Below are 8,306 nucleotides of genomic sequence, written 5' to 3' on the forward strand. Positions count from 1 at the left end.
GACGCTGGTGGCGCTGGTACCGCGATCCGTGCAACCGACGACCCCGTTTATATCGGCTACAGACTGCTCTCTCGGGCCCCGGGGCACAGCTACCTCGCTTACTCCAACCGTTCCCCTTTTTGTCCCACCTCCTTGCTTACCGATCTCCTCGTTTCACCTTCGTCCCTCCTCCTTTATCCTGCGTCGCGGCCAAACGTGTCCTCCTGCTCTCTCTTCGACTTCGACTTCATCGGGGGATAGAGATGTTGGCGATGATTGTTTGGTTGATGAACTGTTTGTAATCGTTTCTGGAGTTGGTTTCTTTTTGAGGTGAGGGAGAATTGTTGGGCGTGGGAGAGATTTGGTGGAGTTTGACGAGGTTTGATCAGGTTTGATAAGGTTTGGTGAGGTTTGGTCAGGTTTGATAAGGTTTGGTGAGGTTTGATGAGATTAGACGAGATTTGGTGTGATTAAACGAGATTTGGGGGATTGTAAATTGGGAATTCCCTGATGAAGCTGTTGCTGATGAAATGGATTTTGTGAGAATTAACGGGGGTTTGAAAGGGTTAAGGAAAATGGGGTGTGATGATTGGTGAGGTCGGTTGAACAGATTTTTTGTGCTTAGATGAGGGTTGATTGATATCACTTAATGGCTACACATTGTCCAACAGTATCGGTGGTAATTTTGAAGTACTTCGAGAGATATTCCATAGTTTGATACGAAAATTCAAAATGAAAAGCCAAAACCTCGACATCTTTTCAAACCGAGAAATCGTTAAAACAAACCTTCCCACTCACCAACTCGTATCACTTCAACTTCTCCAGCGAAAGTTCGTGTTCCCGAAGCAAACCAAAGGAGAGACAAAAATTTAACGAGGTTCAACCACGAACAATTCCTTCTGTGGACATTCTCGTTAAGCGAATATAACAAAGATGAGACTACCGCGTAACGTTGACCCGAATAAACGGACGAACCAGCGCGAAATAGTGGACGGAGGATGGATCTAAACGCACGCTGGTCGCGTTTCCAAGCCTGCGATCGTGACGCGGAGAGCTTTTAACGCGACCACTGTTGCGACAGTGTATACGTCCTCGTTAGATTTCGTCCCGGTTTCCCAGGGATATTTATGGGGGACGTTGGAACACGCGTACGATGGCATTTCGGTTCGTGTACGCTTCATGGCGATTCAAATGGGATGCTGCACCGAGGAGAAAGAGGCTGTACGAAGGGAAAGGTTAAGAAGAAGCGTTTATCGACGCTCTCCGTGCTACAGACTGATTTTTATCTGACGCGCTTGCGGAGAAACAGCTTCCTCGCATTTCACATGATCGCAGAAGGTTGTTTAATTTGATTGCCCTTTTGTGACGGTTTTTCTACGCGTTCCATGAGAGAAAGTTCGAAGGAAAAGTGCTCTTACGGTCTTCTTAGGGAACTTATCCCCTTTTCTTAATTAGCGTATGAAATTTAAGGATGGGGGGATATTTTAAGTTATAAAAATTTTCTTGCTTCGCTGTTTGTTCCCTGGTGGTCTTCATATGGATATAAAAAATCTCAAATTAATCTGCATACAAAAATTAAGAAATTTCAAATTAACCTGTAAATAAAAATTTCAAATTTACCTCCATATAGAAATTTAAGAAATTAAAGTTAAACTGTGCTTAAAACTTCAAAAATATCAAACTAAGCTATGCAGAAAAATTAAGAAACCCTAAATTAACCTGCAACCTGAAAATGAAAACTTTCCTCAATTCTCGAGACATCGACTCCCGAAGTAAACCCAAGAGAAGACAGTCTCAACCTGTAAAGGATGAAGGAAAATCTCCGCAAAACGAGCGAGAGAGGCAAGAAGAGCCACCCTTGGCTCTCGAGTCGCAGGATAAAAGCGGCGCGCGTCGCGACGGTGTTCGGTGGACGCCGGTGGCTACTCAGTTTTATTGCCAATAACAATGGCGCATTGAAAGCTCGCGGAACGCTAATGTATCATTCTGATTGCAAGGCGCAATAAAGGGAACGAGGATGTTTGCCACGGAGAGGAGAAGGTGGTGGCGACTGTGGCGGCGGCGGTGGAGGAGGATGGAAAGAAGAGGAGGCAGGCTGTGCGGTGTGTAACGCGTCAGGCGATTTAATGCACCTGAGCAGAAGTTTAAAGTCGCGTAAAGAGGATAGGAGTCGTCGAGTGTATCCTTGAGTGCAGAAGGCTATTCCCTGGCCTTGGATGTCCGTTCGTTATAGACGCTGCGTGTGTGGAAACGCTTCGCTCGTTATTTTCCAGCTGCGTTGTGTAATGAAGCGAGTTTTGCACCGTGGAACACCGAGTCAGTATTTATTTCGAACTTTATTAGATCCGGACGATATCGTTAACGCGAGTAGGTACACCGTCGTGTTAAACGAAACGAGGAGACGATTGAGGGAGATAAGAAAAAAGAGGAGGAAGAGAGTTGCTACTGATATTTGCCCGTTCGATCTCGTGTGAAAAGGTAGCTGAGGTTGCGAGCGAGGTAGAGAAAGTGCTTGAATCATCGGACAACGCGGATGTGTCATCGATTTCCGCTCAGGATGAGTCTTGCCGTGGATTTCGCTTGCATCCTTGAATCATGTGGAGAAACGAGATGAGTGGATGTAGTTAGATGGAAAAATTGATAGAAATTCTCTCAACTGTTCTCAATTTAAAGGGTTCCCGGAAGCTTCAAAGTTTTAGGAATTTTCAATGTTTCAGGAAGTTCCAATGATCTCTTAGGGTTTCAAGAGGTTCCGCTCGTCCTAAAGATCTCCGATATCTCCAGAATCCTGTGAAACGAATTCTAAGGATTGCGTGTCATCTAAAAAATTTTTCACAAAGATCTCACAAATCGACATTATTCTGAAAATCTGAAAATTTCCAACCCAAAAAATCTCTTTCATCTCAGATCAATTTACCCTTGAATCGTAAACGACTCGAATATTAGACGCACTCAACCCACCTGTATCTTCTCGTCCTAACTGCTTCTGTACTTCATCTCTCCTCCATGCGAGTCTATCATTATTCGCAACAAAATCCCACAAGACCGGAATCAACTGTACCGGCAATTAAAGTTGCCGGGGAAACGATAAACCAGAAGCCGGTATAGATCCTTCCCAGGGATTTTCCAATCCGCTCCGCGCGAATATCGGCGCGTTGGAAACGCGCGGTCGTCGAGGCGATCGGCTCGAGCTTATTTCGCTGCGCATCGATTAAGATTAACGGGATTCCTCGTGCGAAATAATCCTCCTACCGGCTAGCCGATTTTTCCCGGGTCATTAAGCCGGACGTCGATGGTACTTGCTGTTTGCATTTGCTGGCTCGTTACTCCCTGGCTCGCGGTAATTACGCGTAAATAATAATGTATCCCATTATCGGTTCATAAATTGGTGCCCAACCGAGCGCGTCGAAACTACGGAGCCGCCTTCGCGAAACTCACCGCTCTATACTCATTCGTCCACCACTGAGATATGTTGGTTACTGTGTGTGTAGAAGTTCGCGTACAGATGCTGCGAACTCTGGAAAATCGTGATGTACTGGGTGCTTCAAGGAAATCGACGTCGACAACGAAAATGGTCTGGGTTGGGTATCTTTCTTTCGAGATATTTGGACTTTGGTACTTTTAGTGCATTTAAGGGTTGAATTTCTCACTATTTTTGGAAATTGGGTGACATATGTTATGGTGATTATGAAAATGGCCCGAGTCGTGTATCTCTCTTTCGAGATATTTGGTCTTCGGTGCTTTGAGTGTGTTTGACACCTGAATTTTTGGCTATTTTTTGAAAATCGTTGACACATATTATGGTGATTATGAAAATGGCCCGAGTCGTGTATCTCTCTTTCGAGATATTTGGTCTTCGGTGCTTTTAGTGCATTTAACAGTCGAATTTCTCACTATTTTTCGAAAATGGTTGAAACTTGTATATTATGGTGATTATGAAAATGGCCTAAGTCACATTTTTCGAGATGCTTAGATGTTTGGAGATTTTTAACATCTTCGAGAAAAGTTAGAAAAGCAGGAAATTCGTAAAAAGTGGTTGAAAGGTAACTTTTCCTTGAAACACCCTGTACGTGTGGATAAAGGAGCAACCGATCGGAATTTCACGTCATGATTTACGGAATTGAACCGCGATACTCTAATTGAGGCTATATAAATTACCAAGGTTGCCAGAACGAAATACACCTTGTTCACGTGCACGTAATCTCATTTTATCTGATCGTGTGCATGCAAACTATGGCGACTAGATTTTCTGGAGTGGTTCTGCATTTTTCCCGTGCCTACATTTTGTTTTCCTCTCTAAGTGAAATTGTGCGTGTGCACACACACACAGGATACACCGTGAATTCTACTTTGTTAACGTCATGGAGTTATTTCCAATTTATATCGATCAGTATTTGTATCTCGTAATAGTAGATACAAATAATTGTTTCAATGACCTGAACAGCAATTTTCGAATTAATTAAGTAAAAAGTGAAGGATACGCGTGTTTCTCTAATGCTGCTTGCTCAATCAATATTTCTCTCTGCTAATCGCTGTCTAACAAGTATTGCGGCAATTTTTCTGCCGATTCGAAGTCGTGGCAATTTTGGTATCGTAGAATTTCTTCGACTCAACCTGAAATCATCGATGTTCCCACGAAAATGACAAAATGGTACACACAGATTGGCAAAGGAATAAATCCTAACTCCAACTTTGCCCAAAAAATCTGCAGAATCTTCGAAGTACAGTGTGCAACAAAGTTCGAGAATTCTAATTTGAATAATTTATCGTAATATAACAGAAGACACTACGAAGAAAAAATGAAGAACATTCATAAGTTGATAAACCGTCTAAAAGACGACGCAACAAGTGAAATATGAAAAATATTTTTTAAAAAATCTCAATTGCAGAATCTTCGAAGTACAGTATGCGACAAAGTTCCAGAATTCCAATTTTAACAATTCACCAAAGAATCTTCATAAGTTGATAACCCTTCTAACTGACAACTCGACACATCAAATATCTGAAACGTTAAAAGTGAAAAAAAATCTCAATTGCATAATCTTCAAAGAGTGTGCAGCAAAGTTCGAAAATTCCAATTTAAGCAATTCACCAAAGAACCTTCACAAGTTGATAACGTCTAAAACGTTTAAATAAAAAAAAGAAAAAATAAAGTCTCCAATAAGTGACTGAAACGTTTTCGCAATCCGATTCCACGGGCTTTTATCGCGTACCGTACAACAGGTGTATGAAACGTGTCGTGTACCAGAAGATGAATCCATCGAGAGACAGGTATCGGTGTGTTCTATCAAGACGAAATAGCCTCGGCTAGCTCGTGGGACCGTTCTCCGTTCGGTGGAAGGAAATCGAGGCTCGATATTCCAGTTTCGAGGCCTGGTGGCGCGCTTGAATGGCCCCGTAAGAACCCGCAGGGGCCTCTAGACGCTCCTTTTAGCCGGCTCTGATCCGTGACGAAATATTAATTGACACAAAAAGTGGTAGCTCGCCGCCACCTTACGAAACCGCCTTCGACCGTGCTCTACGTAGCACATTTCTATGCCCGCCGAGCTTATATTAATTCGTATTAAATCCTAGTTGCACGGTGTGTAAAAAGGGGAACCCCGGTCCATTGTCATTAGCGCTGCTTTCTGGCTCTCTGGCTGGCGTTATTAGCTTTTCGGGGGTATTATTAATTGATACCGGTGACTTTAACGCCGGGCCAGGCTGAACGGGGGGAGAAAAAGGAAACGGTGGAAAGAATAGACTTCACGTCTGGGGAATTGGTCGTTTTGTCTGGCGTAATTGTATCAATTTCGAAGGATGACGCGGGCCGAATCTTTCTTCTCCTCTAAATCTCCGACGAGAAGAAAAAAGGTGTCGGATTCTGGCTGGATTTTTTTTTACAAGAGAGAGAGTGTGTGTGTGTTCTAAGTGAATTCAATTCTGGGAGATGAAGTATCGGTGATACTCTTTTTTCGGGGGGGTTTCTAGGTCGTTGTTGAGAAGAAATTGAGGGAATTCGGGGATCTCTGTGGACTTTCTTGTCTCACTTGTACCGTATAATCGACGAAAATTGGTGCAAGTCACACGAATCTTCTGCTGAAAGTTTCTTGAAGAATGGTAAAAAAGTTGATAGATCATTGAAGAATTGTTGTAACAGAAATTGTTGGTTTTTAAGTCTCCCGCCTTAGTTGGTAAACTGGTGAGTGTCTTTTGTATCGAATTTTGCCACGATGTATCAGAATGAAAAAAAGACCCCCGTTAAATTAATATCGTTCAAAAAATTCCGCGTTTCTTTAATCCATTACCACGGAAATTTGGAGAGGTGACTAATTTTGTCGATAAAGTCTACTTTGATCCTTTCGATATTCCTAGAAAATAAACAAAGTATCAGACTTTTCGTTTTTCTTCAAACTTCTCTAAGCTCTTAAAAATCTCCAAATATCTAAGTACGTACTCAAAGGAGCTTCAATCGGTTAATATCCAAGAAATTGAAAGACGTGTACATATGGAGAAGGAAAGGGTTAAAACAAACGAGAGAAAGGAAACGGTTCGGACTGATATAGACATCGTTTCAGGATATTACCCGGAAATTATATCAGCGGTCGGTCGGTCGGCTTATGCCGATCTGTATAGGTGTATAATACGGGCGCGTGAAACGTACAGGTGCACGACGGGGAAAAACGAGAGCAGCCACGGGGTAAGCAGTAAAGTTATATGGCAGCTTCTTTGTCCTTTCACGAATTTACGAAGCGTTTTTACGGCGGCGGATGCTCCTCGTAAATCGCCGGTACCCATGTAATATTCCGTTGTAAAAGCGTAAAGGCGAAAACAGAAGTAGTAAAATACCGTGTTGTGCGCGCGCGTAGCCGCGTTTACGCGAATGAGCATCGATCAGAGCCCCGCTACGTTTTCCCCGAATCAATTTTCACCTAAAATAAATACCGCCCTTTGCCCAAAGAAATTACACCCGAATTTTATTTCGGTGTTGTTATCCAGGGATTTCTCGAATTTGGTGGATAAACAGCGAGATATTTGAACAGGGCGCCTTTCTGCGGCTACGGGCACCCATTTTTCGGGATCTTCCTTCAATTTTGGGGAGAAATATTTCGGAAATATCGAAGGGCTCAAAATTTTCAGGGCTTCTTTCTGTATTGATTAACACTTTTATTTTTATAAATTTACGTTGTTGCAAATTTGAAGGTAATTGAATTAGAGGTGCAAGGATTTACGAGTTAGGTTTATTCGAGTGCTTTTCTTCAGTCAGAACTGTTGAAATAATTTGTAAAGGATAGTACATTAGAAATATGAACGATATAATATATAAGAACGATATTTCTATAATAGACTGCACATACAAAGAGCATTAAAAGAATAAAATCGTGAAAAAAATTTGTTGAAATAAAGCTTCACATAATTCTACAATTGCTTTCATCTTCGAACAGTACAATTCCATACCCAACGAAAAATTGAATATCACTACAGTAATTTCCACGCGCAAAAAACACTAAAAGAATAAAATCTGAATAGAGAAGCTTAAAATCATGAAAAACATTTTTTCAAACAAATTTCACCTAATTCTACAATTCTTCTTATCTTCGAACAGTATAATTCCATACCCAACGAAAAATTGAACGTCTCCACGGTAGTTTCCCCACGCAAAGAGCATTGAAAGAACGAAACCGAAACAGAGAAGCTGAAAATCGTGAAAAAAATTGTGAAACCGTATGTATTCAATGGTATCTCACTTCCAAGCTACTTGTTTCAAAGGTGTATTCATGGTTAACGAATTCCTGCCGTTACAATTACACGGTCAGAGTGTTCGCGACAGAACCCGTGGACCATCGCGTGAGAATTGAAACGTGGCTCCGTAGCGATGGCGAATCAGCTTCTTTTCTCCGTTCCTAATCCGTGGCTGTAATCCGGTTAGCCGAACGCATTATCCTTTCGGCCTCCTACGAGTGTCAAGGTGTGACAGGTGAAAGAAACAGGCCTACGTGAAAGGTTCTTCACGACTTTCGCCGCTTGCTTCCAACCTATACACGTATACAGAAGGTTATAAAAGCCGTACCACTGAAATTCTCCTGGAAAAAAGTCTTCCGACTTCGTTCCGTATCCTCCGTTTTACCGGCGACGATGTTCAAATAGCGTTTTCTTCGCAGACAGACGCACCGGTACTCGCTGTCACGCGGACGTAATTGGCCGCGACAAGCTAATCTCGAAATACGATAAACGACGCCGATAGAGCGAAGCTAAATCACGCTGGTTCTCTGGTAATTCGCCGCTGGCACCTCCGATACCGCGATCTGTCCGCTTTTAATTTGCCAATTCTCTCCTTGGGAACACGA

This window comes from Habropoda laboriosa, unplaced genomic scaffold, assembly GCF_001263275.1.
Source record: "Habropoda laboriosa isolate 0110345459 unplaced genomic scaffold, ASM126327v1 scaffold156, whole genome shotgun sequence".
In the NCBI taxonomy this organism is placed as follows: Eukaryota; Metazoa; Arthropoda; class Insecta; order Hymenoptera; family Apidae; genus Habropoda; species Habropoda laboriosa.